General features: G+C 40.2%; 2 protein-coding genes across 2 annotated transcripts in view; one reads left to right on the top strand and one right to left on the bottom strand.

Annotated features, from left to right (window-relative positions):
- Positions 1–19,382, top strand: part of LOC147824213 (uncharacterized) — a 55,906-nt gene that overhangs the window by 28,728 nt on the left and 7,796 nt on the right. The window lies entirely within an intron of this gene.
- The window catches only part of Arfgef3 (ARFGEF family member 3), a 162,607-nt gene continuing 161,347 nt past the window's right edge, over positions 18,123–19,382 (bottom strand). Inside the window, exon 36 of the mRNA XM_021259354.2 lies at positions 18,123–19,258. The gene's annotated coding sequence lies outside the window, so the exon portion shown is untranslated. The remainder of the gene's footprint in view (positions 19,259–19,382) is intronic.

Raw genomic sequence — 19,382 nt, 5'->3', positions numbered from 1 at the left:
ATTCAACAGAAAACTATTCGGCCTTGAAAAAGAAAGAAATCTTGTCATTTGCAACAACATGTAAGAACACAGAGACTAACATGTTAAGCGAAGTAAATCAGGCACAGAAATATCATGTGTTCTCCATTACATGTGGCACCTGCAGATGTCAAACTGATAGAAGCAGAGTTGAATGGTGCAGGCCCTGGGAGCTTGAGGAAGTGCTGGTGACCTGATAAGAAATTTCAATTAGGAGAAGTAAGTTCAAGAGATCTATAAAGTATAGCATGGCAACCATAGTTAATAGCAGTGTATTGTATACTTGAAAATTTCTAAGAGAGGACATTGCTAAGAGAGGAGATTTCATTTTATTCATTTCATTTTATTTAGAATCACCACCTCCACCACCTATAAAACTTTTCCATCACCCCAGAAATTTTCCTTCTGTCTTTTTTCAGTCTTTCACCTTCTCCTTTAGCCAATTGTTTTCTGTTTTCTATCTAAAATGCAGGAATGTTTTTAAAGATCTCAATTCTTTGGGAAAGTCACGAAGTAGAATATGAAATTTATATGTTTATGGTGATGGTGTTCTTTGCTTATGAACGGAGGTATTTCCAGACACTTGACCTTTAGATTTTAAATACCTGGAATCAAGGAAAATGTAGGAATATAGTTAGAATAGAATAATATCACAAAGTTTATATGCATGAATTTAAGAAAAACTAGTTGTTAGACATGTTTAAATTTAAAATCTTCATGTAATTTATGTATATATTTTTTAAACACTTTCATTGGTACATATTTATAAATTAATGAGATACAATATGATGTTTTGATTCATATATACATTGGGTAGTGATCAGTCCAGGGTAATTAGCATATCCATCACTTAAATCATTTCTTTATGGTGAGCACATATAAATTCCTCTCTTCTCAGATATACAGTGCATTATTAAATATATGCATATTCACCCAGATATGCAATAGAAGATTGGTACTTGTTCCTCCTCCAGTATGATAACATTGTGCCATCAATTGATTTTGCCTCTTTTCCCTCCTCTTCCTGTTTTCTTTATTCATGAATATAACAGGGTGTGGGTTAGGTGGAGTACAGGAAAACCATCCCTTATTTAATAGCTAAATGGTCACATATTATGACCTGCTTCCTTGTTTGACAATAATTCTAGGTTAAAAGGATTATTCCTATTTTGCTGGTTTTGGAAGGTAAGGCTTGCATTAAACAAGCTTGGAGGGGAATTTCCAAGGTTTTCCAAGATTATGTAATTCCAGGAGCTGGGTCAGGGCATAACTATACCTCACCATCTGTGAAGGAACATCAGTTAGGCCATGAAGGGACCTTTTCCTCCTTTACTTGGTACAGAAGTCCTATTCCTTGGTACAAGAATCTAGATATGGAGAGTCCATTTGGCTGTGAATATGAAAACTCAGAGGAAAAAGTAATGACCTCCCAACTCCTTTCTGTAAAATCTAGTTTAGCATCATTTATTTTGGAACACCTCCTTGATTAGTTGTCACCACCGGGGTCCAGATACACCCAACTCATGCCTCCTCAGGACTGCTTCTGTAACACACGCATGCTTTCATGACTTCACATGTTATGCTCCATTTCGGGATTGTCTGAAAGCTGTTCTTTGTTAACAAGGCAGAGGATTGTCCTGTGAATTATATTCTTCCAAAGCATGGTCAGGCTGTACATATAATAGGCACTCAAATGTTTTTGGGAGAAGGAAGTACAAGAGTATGGTTTTAGGTGTAATCTGGATTATTTTTTGAAATATTTTATTAGCACACATTAATTGGAAATTTTTATTTTTTGGTACCAGGGATCGAACTCTGGACCTTGCATTTGTGAGGCAGGTGGTGGCACCTCTGAGCTAAATCCCCAGCCCCAATTGGACATACTAATGGGGTTCACTGTGATATAGCATGCATACGTACAGTGTGCCCTGAACAAATTCCATCCCCCCGCCCCGCATTCCCTCATTCTCAGTCTCTAATAATCACTTTTTTACTTTCAGGTTGACTTTTTTTTAGATTCCACATCATAGGATGGAGAAAATACAGTACTTGTATTTCTGCACCTGGCTTATTTCACTTAACATAATGTTCTCCATTCCATTATTCTGCTGCAGATAACAGGATTTCATTCTTCTATATGGCTGAATGATACTCAGTTGTGTGTATATATACTGTATAACATTTTCTTTATCCGTTTTTCTGTTAATGGGCACCTAGTCTGATTCCATATATTAGCTATTATGAATAGTGCTGCAATAAAAATAAGCATGCAGGTATCTTTGGCATGTTGATTTCATTACCTTTGGATAGATAACCAGAAGTAGGATAGAAGGATCATATGGCAAATCTGTTTTTAGTTTTTAGAACTTTCATGTTCTTCTCCCTAATCACCCCATACTAATTTACATTCCAACCAACAGCATATAAAAGTTCTTTTTCTTCACATGCTCGCCAGGACTTATAATTTTTTTTAATTCCTTTATTGGTACATTTTAGGTATACAATTCATTTACATTTATCATTGGGTGTTTGTACCCATACATGATATATCTTGGTTCTTATTTTTTTTCCCCATTACCTGTGCACGCTCACCCCCTCCGCCCTTCATTTACATAGATTTCATTTCCATTTTTTTTTCTTTTCTCATAGTTTTTCCTTTCCCTCTTTTCCCCTTCCCCTCCCTTCACTCCTTCGTCTTTGGACCTTTTTTCCTATTTCAAATTATCAATTATTTGTTTTAATCATTTTAACCCTTGTTTACACTATCAGTTTCTCACATCAGAGAAACTATTCAGTATTTACACATGTGTGTCCTATTTATTTCACTTAAGAGTATGGCCTTGATATGCATCCATTTAGCTATAAATGACTCTAGTTTTTCATTCTTTATGGCTGAGTAGTACTCCATTTTATAAAAAAACCACATCTTCTTTATCCAGTTTCCAGTTGATGGGCACTTAGGCTGCTTCCAAGCTTTAGCTATTACAAACTGTGCCTCTATGAACATGGGTACACATATATCACTGTGGTATGATTCTTTTAATTCTTTGGGGAAGATACCCAGCCGGGGAATAGCTGGGTCAAAAGGAACCTCTAGTCCTAGTTCTTTGAGGTATCTTCGTACTGACTTCCACAGTGGTTGCACCAGTCTGCACTCTCACCAACAATGGAAAAAGGTTCCTTTCTCCCCACAACCCTGCCAGCATTTGTTATTTGTTGATTTCGTGATAGCAGCCATTCTTTCTGGGGTGAGGTGGAATCTCAGTGTTGTTTTCATCTGCATCTCTCGAATGACCAGTGATGTTGAACATTTTTTCATATATTTGCTGCTTTTACTTCCTTGTCTGAGAAATGTCTGTTCATTTCAGATGCCCATTTTTGAATTGGGTCTTGAATTTGGGGGGGGGGGTCTGATTTTTTCAATTCTTTATATATTCTAGATAGTAGTCCTTTGTCTGAAGTACAGCTGCTAAAAATTTTTTCTCATATTGTAGGTTGTCTGTTAGCTCTGTTGGTGGTTTCTTTTGGAGTGCGGACGCCTTTTAATAAGATGAGATCCCAGTTGTTGATTCTTTCTGCTAGTTCCCGTGCTGCTGAGGTTTTATTCATGAAGTCTTTTCCTATCCCAATGTCTTCAAGAGTTCTACCTAACTTATCTTCCAGCAAGTTTAGTGTTTCTGTCTTAATATTTATATCTTTAATCCACTTTGATCTTAGTTTAGTGCATGGTGATAGGTATGGGTCTAGTTATAATCTTTGGCAGGTTGAAATCCAGTTTTTCCAACACCATTTATTAAATAGCTATCTTTCCTCCAATGAGGGTGGTTGGCTCCTTTGTCAAAGATGAGGTGGCTGAGTATGTCTGAAGTTGTTTTTGGTTCTTCTAATCTATTCCACTGGTCCTCGGGTCTGCTTCTTTACCAGTACCATGCTGTTTTTATCATAGTAGCTTTGTAGTAGAGTTTCAAGTTGGGGATTGTGATACCCTCTGTCATGTCTCTGTTGTCTAGACTTGCTTTTGCTATTCTAGGTCTCTTCTGGTTCCAAATGAATTTTTGGATTGTTTTTTCTAGCTGTGGGAAGTATATTGTTGGAATTTCAATTGACATTGCATTAAATCTATATAGCAGTTTTGGAAGTATGGCCGTTTTCACTATATTGGTTCTTCCTACCCAGGAGCAAGGGATGTCTTTCCATTTTCTTATATCCTCTTCGATCCCTTTATTCCAAGTGCTGTAGTTTTCAGTGTAGAGGTCTTTTGCTTCCTTTGTGAGGTTGATTCCTAGATATTTCATTTTTGGGGATGCTATTGTAAAAGGAATTGTTTCCCTAATTTCTCTCAGTGAGTCTGTTATTTGTGTACAAGAAGGCTATTGGTTTTTGAGTGTTGACCTTGTATCCAGCTACTCTACTGAATCTGTCAATTAAGTCTAGAAGTCTTTCGGTGGAATTTTTTGGGTCTTCTATGTAAAGTATCATATTGTCAGCACATAATGAGAATTTAACTTCTTCCTTTCCTATCTTTATTCTTTTTATTTCTTTCTTTTTTCTAATTGCTGTGGCTAATGTTTCCAGAACTATATTGAACAGGAGTGGTGATAGTGGGCATCCTTGTCTTGTTCCTGATTTTAGTGTGAAAGTTTTCAGTTTTTGACCATTCAGTATGATGTTGGCTGTTGGTTTTTCATAGATAGCCTTAATCAGGTTGAGATAAAGACCTTCTATTCCAATTTTCTGTAGGGTTTTTATCATGAACAGGTGCTGGATTTTGTCAAATGCTTTTTCTGCATCTATTGAGATGATCATATGGTTTTTGTCCTTGACTCTGTTAATATGGTGTATTACATTTATTGATTTATGAATGTTGAAACATCCTTGCATCCCTGGGATAAATCTGACTTGGTTAGGGTGTATGATCTTCTTGATGACCCTCTGTATTCTGTTTGCCAGTATCTTGTTGAGGATTTTTGCATCTATGTTCATTAGGGAGGTTGGCCTGTAGTTCTCTTTTAGGGTTGGGTGTTTCCCTGGTTTTGGAATCAAAGTCACACTTGCTTCCAGGAATGAGTTTGGAAGCCTTGCTTCCCTTTCAATTTCCTTGATGAGTTTAAAGAGTAATGGCATTAGTTCTTCTTTAAATGTCTTATAGAATTCAGCAGTGAAGCCATCAGGACCTGGGCTTTTCTTTGTTGGTAAATATTTTATTACATTTTCAATTTCACTCATTGTAATTAGGGTGTTTAGAATTTCTATATCTTCTTCATTTAACTTTGGCAATTCATATGTATCTAGGAATCTGTCCATTTCTTCTGTGTTTTCCATTTTATTAGAGTACAGGTTCTTGAAGTAGGTATTGATAATCTTCTAGATTTCTGCTGATTCTGTTGCGACTTCCCCTTTTTTATTCTTAATTGCATGGATTTGAGTCTTTTCTTTCCTTTTTTTGATAAGGTTGGCTAAAGGTTTATTGATTTTATTTATTCTTTCAAAAAACCAACTCTTTGATTCATTAATTTTTTTGTATTGTTCTTTTAGTCTCCATTGCATTGATTTCTGCTCTGCTCTTTGTAATTTCCTCTCTTGTGCGGGCTTTGGGTTTGTTTTTCTCTTCTTTTTCTAGGAATTTGAGGTTCTGCATTAGATTATTTATCTGAGTTCTCTCTGTTGTCCTAATATGGGCATTCACTGCTGTGAATTTCCTGCATAGAACTGCTTTCATTGTGTCCCATAGATTCCTAAATGTTGTACTGGCATCATCATTTACTTGTAGAAACTGTCTAATTTCTTCTTTAATTTCCTCTGTGACCCATTGGTTGTTCAGGAAGGTGTTATTCAATTTCCAGGTGTTTGTGGGAGTTTTGCAGTTTCTCATGTTATTGATCTCCAATTTTATTGCACTGTGGTCTGAGAATATACAGGGAGTAATTTCAGTTCTTTTACATTGACTTAGACATGTCCTGTGAGCTAGCATGTGATCTATTTTGGAGAATGACCCGTGTGCAGCTGGAAAGAATGTGTATTCTGATTTTTGTGGGGTGGAACACTCTGTAAATATCTATTAAGCCTGTTTGTTCAATAGCTTGGTTCAATTCTAGAATTTCATTGTTATCTTTTTGTCTAGGTGATCTGTCTATTTGTGATAGTGGGGTATTGCAGTCCCCCACTACAACTGTATTAGTCTTATTTGGTTTTTCATGTCCATTAATATTTGTTTTGTATAGTTGGGGGCATTCGTATTTGGTGCATATATATTTAGGCTTGTCATCTCTTCCTCTTGGATTGTTCCCTTCACAAGGATGTAATGACCATCTTTGTCTCTCTTAATTAGTTTTGGTTTGAAATCTCCTTTGTCTGCAAATAAGATTGTTACCTCTGCTTTTTTCTGGGTTCCTGTCACGTGGAGAGCCATTTTCCATCCTTTTACGTTCAGTCTATGAATTTCTTTTTGAGTTAGGTGTGTTTCTTGAATACAGCATATTGCTGGATTTTGCTTCTTAATCCATTACATCACTCTACTTCTTTTGATCAGTGAATTGAGGCCATTAACATTGATAGTTATAATTGAGAGATATTGACTCATCCTTGTCATGATGTTTTACTGTTGTTGACTCTTATTTCTTTTTCCCCCTTTCCCTTTAGTTTCTTACCTTGTCTGGTGGCTTCCCTCTGTTGGGCCTCATGGAGTTGTGCCTCTCATTGTGCTTTTCTAGGATATTGCTTAGAATTGTTTGGAGTGCTGGTTTGGTGTTCATGAAATTTCTCAGGTGTTCTTCATCATGGAAATATCTAATTTCCCCATCAATTTTGAAAGATAATTTTGTAGGATACAACAGTCTAGGTTGGAAGTTATTTTCTTTTAGGGCTTGAAATACTTCACTCCAGGCTCTCCTTGATTTGAGGGTTTGTGTTGAGAAGTCTGCCGTGATTCTGATGGGCTTTCCTTTATAGGTGATTTGTTTCTTTTCTCTAACTGCCTGTAGAATTCTGTTCTCTGTTCGGTTTCTGGGATCTTGACTAGTATATGTCTAGGTGCAGTTTTTTTTTTATCATGGCTGGGTGGAGTTCTATATGCCTCGCTTATCTGTATGTCCAATTCTCCTCCTTTGTCTGGGAAGTTTTCCACTATTACTTCTGTGAACAGTTTTTTTATGTCAATTGTGCTTTCTCCTGTTTTTTCATGGACTCCTATCAGTCTTATGTTATTCTTCGTTGCATCATCTAGCAGCTGTTGAATTGATTTCTCATGGTCCCTTACTATTTTTAAGAAATCTCTATTTTCATGGTCTCTAACCGCGATCCTGTCTTCTATATCTGATATATTCTATCTTCAGATTCTCTTAATCTGCTCTGCATGCTTTCAGTGGAGTTTTTAATCTCCTGAATATCTGTTTGAATCTGTTTCATGGATTCCATTTCTTTCTTATGTTGGGCGATCATGGTTTCCATTTCTTTCTTATGCTGGGCATTCCTGGCTTCCAGCATGTTTCTGACCTCATCTATTTTTTTTTTTTTATCTGTTTCTGTTCTAAAGCCTCTAATCATGTCTTTCACTCTGCTCACCATCTCTGTAGTTATCTGGGAGATTATTTCTGCTTTGAATTTTTCTAGAGCCTCATTCATCTGTTTTGTTACTTCCTGTGCTATCAGTTCAGGATGTCCAGGTGGTTGATTATCAGACTTTTGCACCTCATTTCCCCCAGAAATTGCCTTTTGTGGGGTGGAAGTTTGGGTTTGTGACTTGCTTAAATGCCTTCTCATTTTTGTTTTTGGTACTGTCCCTGGTTTAGTTCCTGGGTTGATATTATGAAGTTGTTTATTGTAAGTATCTTTGTTGGTCTATTTAAAACCCTTATGGAATGATTGCTTCTCAGAGGTGTCTACCAGATATAGCTGGTCTTTAGGTTTTGAGTCTCTAATGACTCTGAGGCGATCTCATTTTCATTATACCAGGAAGGAAAACTGTTTAGATCAATCAAGACACCTTAGCTCAAGTCATACAATCAGCAACACCATAGCATCAAATACCTCTTAAAGAATGACAATTTGTGGTAGTTATTAATCAATCACCTTTAAAAAATAAAGGGCCTCCTTCAAGGTGTGTCTCTGCTATCACAATAGACAACATGGGCAGCAGTGTGCAGTTATTAGTCAATGAGTCCCAGTAAGCTAGTCCCAGACCCGTGAGATTCAGGCAGATTTCTGGCTGCAAGTCCCAAGTTGAGCTCCCTGTCCACCTGCAGGTTTGTACTGTGCAAGTTTCTACTGCAGGTTTCAGCTGCTTTTCCCCTGAAGAAAGTCCAGTTTCCAATGGGAGCTGATAATCCCTCCAATTTACTAATCTCGGTGGTCTGGTGTGCCTGTATTGCAGAGATTCCCTTCACTTTTCCAGTGGGCTTGTTTTCATCAGGGAGCCTGAGACAGGCACTCTCTCTGTTGTTCACTTCTGGAGCTCAGGACAATGGCTTTTGTTCCCCTGTGCCTCTGCAGTGTGTAACCAAGTAGCTGCACAGCCCAAAGGCCAGAGGCTGGGGGCGGGGGTATTGTTGGAGGCCCCTGTGTGGCCAAGCCTTCAGCTGGTGGGCCTGCCTGGGGGTGGGGGGTGGTCCTCCTCACCCTGTCCTGGTGGCTGGTGGAAAGCTGGTGGAGCAAGCCCTCCTTGGGCACTATTGATGCCCACTGTGCTACTCGTAAGGGCCTTGCACACTTGGAAGCCCCAGCAGTGGTGGGGGCATAAAGCATTTGTCCTCTGCCTCATCAGTGGTATGGGCCCAGATGCTGCATGGGTAGAGATGGTGGTGGGCTTTGAAGCAGTCCCTTTGTTCTGCTCATAGCCAAACCTGACATCAGCATGGAGCCATGAAAGGTGCAGATCCAGGGGCCAGGCAGCAGTAGGAACCACATAGATATAGTGGCAGCAGGAACCATGGTGTCCTGTTTGTCACTACGATGGCAGTGGATGTCCGGGAGTGGGACTGAAACTGGTGCCAGGTAAGGTTTTTCTCAAGGGCCCGCTTTGGCCATGCATGCCCAGGGTTGGGCAATAGCTGGAACTATGTGTTTCTTCCCCCTCCTTTAACTGTAGTGTGCACCTGAGTGTAGGACCACAGCCAGAGCCAGCCAAAATTCTTCTCTGGTCTCCTTACTTATGTGCACCCAAAGGGCGGGGTGATAGTTGGAGCAGGGATGTATTTAAGGCCCCCTTGGCATTTGGCTGTGAGTGAGGCAGCAGGAGGAACCATGGTGTTCTCTCCCCACCATATGAGTACCAGGGACCTGAGCATAACACAGGAGTGAGATGGTGGGAACCGCATAGGCACCTTCCTTTAGTAATAGTGCTGGAATGAACCCACGCCTGGCTGCCCACACCTTTGGTCTCAGGGAAAAATCCCCTGACCTCCTGGTTCTTATTGGGCTACCCTTCTGCTTCCTTTCTTGTCACAACATCTGTGCTCTACAGTGGAAGGCACCCAGTGGGTTTAGTTCATGGTTACTGCCGGGCCAAGTTGGATTCTGGAAGCAGCAACCTCTGAGCTTGTGCAGTGCAGTGGAGTTGTCTATGGAGTCCCAGAGACGGAAATATGCTGGGATTTCTTACCCTTGGCGCAGCTTAAACTTGGATAATAGCTCCCTCCTCCTAACTCTAGGACCCTGGGTCCGGGTTGCTGGAGATGATGTGAGATCCTTTCCCAAAGCAAGACTGCTCAGCAGTTTTCAGCTTACTTATCTAAAAGGGCTACAAGACTGTGAGGACTATGACACTTTCCAGGAGCTAGGATATGACTAGCACCTGAGCTGATAGTTTGCTGGGACTCTCTCTTTCACTCAAGGGGAGAGACCTTCCCTGGCTATGGAGTCAGGGTGGCAGGTGCCAGGATATTCTCTTTCCCTTATGCTGTTGTGGTGGGCCTTTGAACCTCACAAAGTTCTGGTCTCCCTGTTGATGATTTCCAGTGTTCTTTCAAGCCACTCATCTCATACACAGATACATACTTGTTACCTTGGTGGTTCTTTGTTGGGGAGGGAGTAAGTGCTGGGCACGTCTCTTTTGTCGTCATGAATCTAAGTTCTCATTTATTAAAAACACACTTATTAGGTCAACAATGATCTCTACTCTTTGAGAGTTCAGAAACTTGCAAGGTACCTCGTTGTCCTGGAGACCAAAGCTCTTCTCTCTATTGAGGGCTGCAAAGCATCAGAAGGTTGTTACAGAGTACTTAGGATCCAGGCAAGTTCTGTTATTTTTTTGGTGCCAGGGATCAAACTTGGGACCTTGTGCTTTCGAGGCAGGTGGTGGAACCACTGAGCTAAATCCCTGGCCCCAGGCAAGTTCTAATGGAAGGATCACTCAGAGTTTCTAGTCTGCCATATTGCTGCTTGATTTTCTACAACCAATATCTGTCTAGTTTACTATTAAATATTCTAGCTTCAGATTTACTCACTTTGCATGGATAACATATAGTTGAAAATATTAGTGCTTATGAAAGACATTCTTTTCGTGTTGCTAATATTTGGAAATTTTATTTATTTATTTATTTATTTATTTTGGTACCAGGGATTGAACTCGGGACCTCGCACTGGCACGGCAGCCCCCGGAACCACTGAGCTAAATCCCCGGCCCAATATTTGGAAATTTTAAGAAATAAGAGACTAGCAAATGATATGTAGATAAGTAACTGAGAAATGACAGATTATATAGTCAAAACTTTCTTCACTGAAGGACCTGTCAGATTCTCAAGTATTCTGCTGTGAATTGCTGTAGTATAGAGCATTACTTATTTGACCACGGTGCTTTAAAATTTCTTTCAATTTTCTTTGAGGGTTAATTTTCACATCTATTTTTTCAATGGAAATTCTTGAACCATGCTATTCTAGTCCAATTGCTTCATTTTTCATAGCTTGAGGAAACACGCTGTGTGACTGCTCTAGTGTTTTAGAACGAGCAGTGTTGGGGTGGGGATTTAGCTCAGTGGCATCATACCTGCCTTGCAAGTGCAAGGTCGAGAGTTCGATCCACAGTACTGAGAAAAACAAACAAAAGACAAAACAAACAAAAAAGAATGAGCAGTGTTAGAGCCAGAGCAAAAACTTTTATGTCACAGCTCCAGTGTGTGGTCTAACACTGGAAATTCTATGCAACATTCCTCATTATTAGATATGTTCCTAAGAACTCTTAGCGCAGATGTATGGTTTTTCTTAAACATATGTAAAATCTTATGTTTGAGGTGGAGAGATGACAGTGAGATTGATATTGTTGAAAATGGAAAGTATAGATCTTGGTTAAGTGCATAGGCAGTGTAATTTCTCAGTAGTTAGGAGGTAATTTAGAAATATATTTGTATACTCTAGAGAATTGCTCTTGAAATACAGAGGGGCATAACATTAATAGGAAGTTTGTGGCCCAATTTATCCAGGTGAAAGCCTTTGAATTGAAATGTGCATTATTTAACAGGCCTATTTTTGACATACAGTTGGGATCCTGGTGATTTAATTTGGGGACATTGGATTTAAAATGTCAACTGTAATCTACAGTCTCATTTTTTTGAGGGGGCGGTAGTGGGGATCGAACTCGGGTCCTTGTGCTTGCGCAGCAGGTGGAGAAACCACTGAGCTAAATCCCCGGCCCATCTGCACTCTCATTTTAAGCTTCATTCTCTAAAACAAAAATCAGTGTTTAGAATTTTTTAAAAATTGCTGACTTTTGTATTTCAATCTCTTGCTTTTATATCATTTGATTGTACTTCACAGATTTTTTTTTTAAGGGTCCTTCTGGCAGTTCTCTCTGCAAACAGACATTTGCTATCACTGTAAGGTCATGAGCAGTGAGTACAAAATGAAATTTGAAGACCTCTCACCCCTCTCTCACTGAATTTTAGAATACTGAAATTTGGAGGATTCTTATTATGTTGTGGATGTCAAGTCAAAGCCTCAATTTCCAAATTAACCACCAAGCAAGTGGTATAGAGCCTCTACTACTTGGCAATATTTTTTATCTCATTCATTGAGCACGTGTTGTTTGGGGGTTGCTAGTAAATTCTTAGGTGTTATGATGTGCACCCACGAAACGGCCCCTGTTACAGAGGAGCTTATACACATGTGGTGGACAGACGAACAATTAGCGTGAAGCATTTGGGCAGCCATCTGCTCAGGGAGCAAGTGTAACCCTAAAGGACACTGGAAGCAAAAACACGTTGAGGAATGGTCGGGAATGAATGTGTGATCAGCGCTTTCCTATTCCCTTTAAACATTCACCACTTTCTTTAAATCTTTTTCCAAAACCCTCTTCTTTTCTCATAGACTCAATTTTGTGTGTGTGTGTGTGTGTGTGTGTGTGTGTGTGTGAAATAGCTAGTAAGCAAGACTCCGTTTTTCTCAGTTTAATCTGCTTTCTTCATCTTTTCTCATTCACCATCGTGAGAGCTGTGCTAGGTGAAAGCCTTTCTTCTTGTCCAAAGCAAGCCGTGCCCACCCAGGTCCTCCCCCAAACTACCTCCCAGCGGAGTCCTTCCTCCCGGGGTTCCGTGCCCCACCTCCAGTGCGCATGCATGTGTGCAGCCCAGTACCCCATGTTCCCACCCCAAGATGGCATCCTGAAGTGTTCAAAAGGGGGACAGGACGCCATCTCCTCCTCCCTGTACCATCCCTGGGAATTTTGAATAAGCAAAGCAGGAACGTTAACTTCTTCCGTGGCGCCCATTCCTCCTCTGTGTGGTCTTCTTGCTCTCTGTATCCCCACAATTTAAACACGGTCACCATTCCTGCCTTCCTCTCTCCCAATCGCTCTTCCTTCCTCAATTTGACTTTTGCTTTCACATTTGCCCTAAAATTGCTCAGATGAAAGTTATCCCAGCTTTTAAATTGACTGCATGGACTACTTCCGGTTATCATTTTACGTAATGTTCCCATAGCCTCGATCTCTACCGAATTCTCTTGAAGTACTGTACTCAGACTTGACTTTGCCAGCACCTGACTGTTCTCTAACTTAACTAGTAGTTCTTTCTCAGTGTCTGAGAGAAATTCTCCTGTAAACCTCTGCCTTTGTCCAACTGATTGGATCCAATAGCAAGCTCTACAAAAACACTATTTCTTGGAGATCTAAGATCAAACCCAGGGCCGGGCCTCACATACACGAGACCAGTATCCTAATACTGAGCTACATCCTCAGCCCTCAAAAAATCAAATTTAAATACAAAATCCAAATAGGCTAAAAGGAAAATAATGAAAAAAATATCCAACAGGATCATTAACTAAATGATTAATAATTAACATCAGACAAACTGATAGCACAAGGACTATTAACAAGGATTTAATAATATAAGGGGGTCAATTTGTGAGATGATAAAATCCTAAGAAATATAGGCCTAACAACAGAACTTTAATATATGAATAATATATGAAGAAAAACAGAAAAGAAGAAATAGATAAAGCCACAATTTATAGTTGGAGATTGTGACATTCCTTTTTGGGCAGGGTTTGGGGTCTTGCTATGTAGTTCAGACTGGCCTTGAATTCACTATGTAGCCTCAGCTGGCCTTGAACTCACTGCAATACTTCTTCCTCAGCCTCTTGAGTGCTGGGATTATAGGTTCATACTACCAAACTCGGCTAGTGGTCATGAATTTCTTAGGGTGCTGTTTCTCATGGAAAGTCCTCATTTTTTCTATCAATTTTGAAAGATAGTTTTGCAGGATATATTAGTCTGGGTTGGATGTTTTTTCTTTTAGAGCTTGAAACACTCCAGTCCAAGCTCTTCTGGGCTTTAATTTGTGCATTGAGAAGTTGGCTGTAATCTTAGTGGGTTTACCTTTATAAGTGATTTGGTGCTTTTATGCTTCTGTCCTTCTGTTGAACTTCTGGGATTCTGACTATGATGTGCTGTGGAGAAGGTCTTTTCTGATTGTGGCTATATGGGATTCTATGTGAGTCACTTAACCTGTATGCTGAATTTTTTTTCCTCCATACTTGGAAAGTTTTCTGCTATTATTTCTGTAAACAGGTTTTTCATGCCATTGTGTCTTCTGATTTTTCACTAAGTCCAGTTCTTCTGTGCACCATCTGGCAGCTGTTGGATCCACCTAGTGTATGGCCTGTAGGTGTGTGAGGTGGCCCCTTTGTGCATAGGCCCTTCTGTTCATACATCCAAGGCTTTGGCAACCACCCAACCAGAGGCATATTTCTGATCACATTTGCAGATATGGAAAGCAAATAGAGGGCAGAGCTCTGTTTTGGATGTAAACACAGGAAGGGTTGGGTCAAGCAGTCTGCGGGACTAAACAGCAGCACTTTCAGACTCAGCCCACTCTGCAAGCCACATACAAACAGCCTGGGTTCTCAACTCCATGAGTGGGACCCTTGTGTCCTTCCTGGCTTGAGCCTAATCTTCTCAGGGAGTCTATATCTAGCCTGTGCCCTCTCTGCAACTGTCTCTTGTGACCACCTCCCACCCAGTCACTGTGGTAGGGTGATCCTAGAAACCCTGAAATGTAGTTGTCCAGGCTGCAGCAATTAATCCCTTACCAAAATGGCAACTGATTAGCACTCTCAAATATGGCGGAGGCTGCACTGGATTTCTTCTTCAACCCCAGCCTGCTGTGTGGAAGGAGTCACTTTGAGTAAAGCTTCATGTAGTTTTTGGTTTGCAATAACTGTGGGCTTTTCTTGGGGCCACTGCTGCTGGCCCAGCCCATTGTTTCTTCCCCAAGCTGCCAACCCATGCTGGGCCCATGTCAGTGGAGACAGGTCCTCCTTCCTTGGAGTGAGGTCCTCCTTCCTTGGAGTGAGGGAGAGCTTTCCAGACTGCTTTCTTCTAGTCTCTGCGTCTCTGCAGTTTCTAGTTTTCCTGTCGGCTTTCCCCCCAGTTCCCAGAGGTCTACTTTTTTCTTCTTCTTCACCAAGTTGTTGTTTTCTAGGTGTCTCAATTCCAGATGTCAGAGAGGCCATGTTTGCCTGCCAATCTTTACTCTGCCATTTTTATTTTCATGAGAATTAAATACTCAGTGTAGCAGGTGACTTACTGTCAGTGTGTGACTTGGTTCTACTAAATTTTATTTGTGAGTAATAAAATTTAACATAGATACTAAACATAGAACGACTTGGCTGCAGTTGTGAAACAAGCTTTATAATTTTTAAGGTTATTTTATTCTGATCAGTGTAGGAACATGTAGGGGACAGGGGAAGGGGACGTTACCAGAACCTCTGCAGTGAGTCCTGATCTCCTGTGAGCCACGGCAGCACACGGTGAATTACAGGAAAGGTAGAAAAATGAGACTTAGAAGAAGCTGAGCTTTGGGTCTGATCAGTGCTGCTCTGGGCGGCAAAGACAAAGCCCCCAGCTTACCACACCTTTTATTCAGTACATCGGGAGAAACAAATGTAACAACTGACTTGCAGAGAGTTCAATAGTTCACATTGGGATAAACAAGGTGTAACGGAAGGCTTGCAGAGAGTTCAGTACATCTCTGGCAAACAAGATGTTAACAGTCCAAGAACAATGAGGAACTGAGCAGATGTTTGTTCTCCCAGGATGTTTCTTGTCCTGGAGAATCACAGCATCACTGGATCACTGAAGTATCAGTTGTGACCGGAGGCCAAACTGGAGTTACTCTGTAGCTTGGCTGTAGGCAAGAGAACTAGGCTAACCAAATGATTTTCCCCTAGAATTATGTAGCATTCCTCTCAACAGGAACAGGTCTACAGGCTTGTAGTAAAACATGCAGCTCTAGAACCAGCATGTTGGGTTTGCATCCTGCCTCTACCGTTTCCACATGAATGGCTTTGGTTGAGTTAGGGAATTTCTTTAACCTCCTCCGTTAAATAGGGTCAATGCTATAATAATGCTATAACTTATAATGCTATAACTGTTCTGAGGTTATATCAAATAGTCTGTGTAAAATACTCTGTCCTCAGTGAACACTCACTGTTAGCTACTGTATGCACAGGAAATGTTGTTTCTAATATTAGAGAATTGGCCCCCTGTACAGAAATTTTGTGCTGAGAACTCTTGGGGCACAGTCTTTTTCTTGTTGATCCCAACTCTTTGACAAGGTGTATTCGAAATAGCAACTGAAAACCCTGTCATCCTTTCCCTCCCCATGGTGCTGAGGGAGCCCTTGTGTGTGATCGGCTCATGTGGGCTACAGAGATTTTTGTCACTGAACAGTTCTGGCTGGTAAGGCACCTGTGCTTAGTCTGTTATAGAGTTAGCTGGATCACATGTTGCCCAAGGGACTGTTTTAATTACATGTGATTTATATGTTCCTTACAGGAGGGCTTTATGGTTGTTCATAAATGAAAACATCACCCTGGGAGGGGTTACACCAGGCAGTTAGGATGAGACCATTTTTTCAACATTCTTGGAAAAGCTGGATTTTAATTCGGATCTGGGCTTGAGTTCTACTGTTTTTCAGCCAGCAGCCTTAGGAAATCTATCTTAGTGCACTTTTCTTGCCACGAGATTGAGGGCTTGACACATCTTGTGGAATTGTTATGCAGAGTCAATAAAGGCAGCTGAGAAACACAGCAGGAGCCTGGTGCCTTACCCGTCCCTTGCTCCCAAACTTGACCCTGAAGTTAGCTCTGAGTTTCTTGGCAGCTAAAGCAAAATACACAAAGCTAAACAAACAACCTTCTTTTTAAAAAGTCTGTATGTAATAGAAAATTAAATAATTGTTCTCAAAGGCTTTGAATTCTGAAAAACTGACCTCATACTTCTTATTAAAAAAAGAGTAATCTAATGGACTTACTATTATAGATTTATAGAAGACGCATTTGGCGATTTCTTATCTCCATTGTCCTTAAAAAGCTGAGGCATAGCATTAAATCTTAATCTAGTGAAGGCATTGCTAGAGGAAGCTAAGATAACTTGGTCTGAAAACATTACTTTTCAACAGCATAATCTAATGCAGGAATAGAATTAGAAATTCTAAAAATTGTGGATAGTTGGAATGAATTTAGGCTTGTCCTGAATATTTCTCTTTCAAGATACCTGTTAGCAAACACTGGATTATAAGGTTGAACATAATCATCAGTTGAACTGTATGCTGCTTATTCCTATAGCAGATAGATTCATTGTGTGTTCCTGTGGCTGTGAGGCCAGATGCAGTCTCTCACTGTGGGGCCTAGTATAGTATAATATAATAATATAATATAATATATAATATAGTATAATCATTTGAAAGTATAGTTTGAATTTAAATTTGTGGGTGATTTTTCAACTAAGTTGGAGATGCTGCCCTAGGCCAGGCCGTTAATTTCACGTGAATCATTTCATCAAGGCATCGTGTCACAGTGAGAAATTGGGTTTTCAGCTGGACTGGACTAGGTTTGAATTCTGCTTTGCCAGTCTCTGGCTGTGTAACTGTCAAGTTAATTCTCCTTTCACTTCTTGCAGCCTTTGCTTTCTTTCCCTATAAAATGTGGTCTGGAAAGGACATACTCCTTTCAAATGGCCTGGCATAGCTGTGTGAGTATTGAGATAACGACATTGTGGTTCTGGTTCTTCTACAAGCTGGTGCTCCATTTAGAGATGGAATGTGAACACAAGGCCTTCTTTAGATGGATTAAATGTGTAATAACTTCCTTTTTGAAAGTTCTGTGCTCACCATTTTACCTTTCTTAAGAAAATGATTACTTTTGTGGTTTGTAAATACATTCTTAAGATAAAGGGAATGAACGAAGAAACAATTATTAAAAATCAACGCTGGTTGACCTGTCATTGGTGTTATAAGTAAAAGGTACCTAAATTCCTTTCATAATCTGTTGGTTAATAGTGTAACATTGCAATGGTAAACAATTTATAAATCAGAGTTTTATGGAAAAATTGTCAGTAGTAGTGGTAGTCAATATTTTGAATGAGTATTAGCTTAGTAATAATCAGCCAAACTAGTTCCAGACAGCCAAAGGATTGGTATATTCATTAATAGTGAACCGACCTGAATAGGAAATTCATTTATTTGAAATTTACCTGTTTCATCTTTAAGTGTTCTTTTTGTAATTTTTGAAAATATTCTAATTTGGACAAAATTTTTTAAAACTTACATGGATTGAGACTTTATTTTTTTACTGTAAAGAGCCAATTCTGATATAAAACATTCAACTTTTCTATTTTTAAAAATGATGAGCTGGACGCCTACAAGTTCAACAATGGCTGTTAATTTTTATGGAGATTATGTTTGAGATTGTCTAGAGGGCTTGAGGTACTTCAGGTGTATAAGTGAGCTGTGGTGGGAGGTGGGTGGTAAGCAGGGGGTGAGTCACCCTAACCTGGTTATACTGTCCTGTTCCAGTCCTGATGAAGAGCACACAAAGGAAGTAGATGTAGTTCTAATGCTGAATTTGGCTATAATTCCCACAGAATGGAGTTGCCTTTTGCTGATCAGCTGAAACATAAAGTGGAGCTGTGATCATCCTGGCAGGCAGTAGATATGAGTGGCTAAGTTCTATCAGGTCAAGCAGAATGGAGGCCATGAAATCTGGTTTTTCTGCCCTAAATGGTGCCCTGCCCTGGGGTGGAATCTACACTGTACAGGATAGCGGACTTTTCACAATTGAAGGTCTGAGAGTTTAGGACCCCAGTGGAAGATGATGATCCAGTGAAGCAGCTTTGTTCCCAAAGAGGGTGGGCGGCCTCTGAAGCTGGACTTGGGAGGTCCTGCTGATTGGCAGCTCGGATGGTGCATCCTTGGGATAACTGCAAGTGTAAGGACCCTGCCTGCCTTCACCTCTTTCCTTCCTTCCCTCCTCCTTTCTTCCTCCCCCTTTGTTCCACTCCTTCCCTTCTTCCTTTTGCCATTTGTTTCCTTAACAACCCTGACATAAGGTTTTCCAGTGATTTTTAGATTATTCTCTACAAAAATAAATATGAATCTCAGCCTAAAACTTCGTGTACAAAACTTTAATTTTCTTTATATTAGGGTAATAGCTAAAAGTGTTTTGAGCATCCATTCTGCCAAGGGTAATAGTCACTTGGTTGGTTTTTGTGGGATTGCTGCAGTATGGGTTGAGGCAGAATTCTGAGAGGCTATGTCTTGGCGGGGTACCCCATCCAGGGAACCTGCCTTCAGGGAAAGGACATCTTTGTGCTCTTCTGGGCCACTTACAGGGACTGGGACTGTTCCCCGTGCATCTAGCCAGGAGCACGGCACAGCGATGAGTTCCCTGGGATGGGGCAGTATCAGCAATGCAGGGTCCTCCCCGACCTTCATCCTTTTTGCTGTTGAACAACTTTTTCTCTGGTAATTCAGTTCTAATCAAAGAGAAAAGGAAATTATTTCTCTCATGTTTCCACCCTGCAGTTTGTTTAAAATAAATAAATATGTCAATATATATCTAAATATCTATATCTACATCTATATATCTTGTGTTTTCAG

Source organism: Heterocephalus glaber, unplaced genomic scaffold, assembly GCF_053883595.1.
Source record: "Heterocephalus glaber isolate CG9 unplaced genomic scaffold, H.glaber_assembly_v1.0 deba00001550, whole genome shotgun sequence".
Taxonomy (NCBI): domain Eukaryota; kingdom Metazoa; phylum Chordata; class Mammalia; order Rodentia; family Bathyergidae; genus Heterocephalus; species Heterocephalus glaber.
Note: the sequence above shows the minus strand (reverse complement) of the source record. Positions and strands in the feature narration are given on the sequence as shown.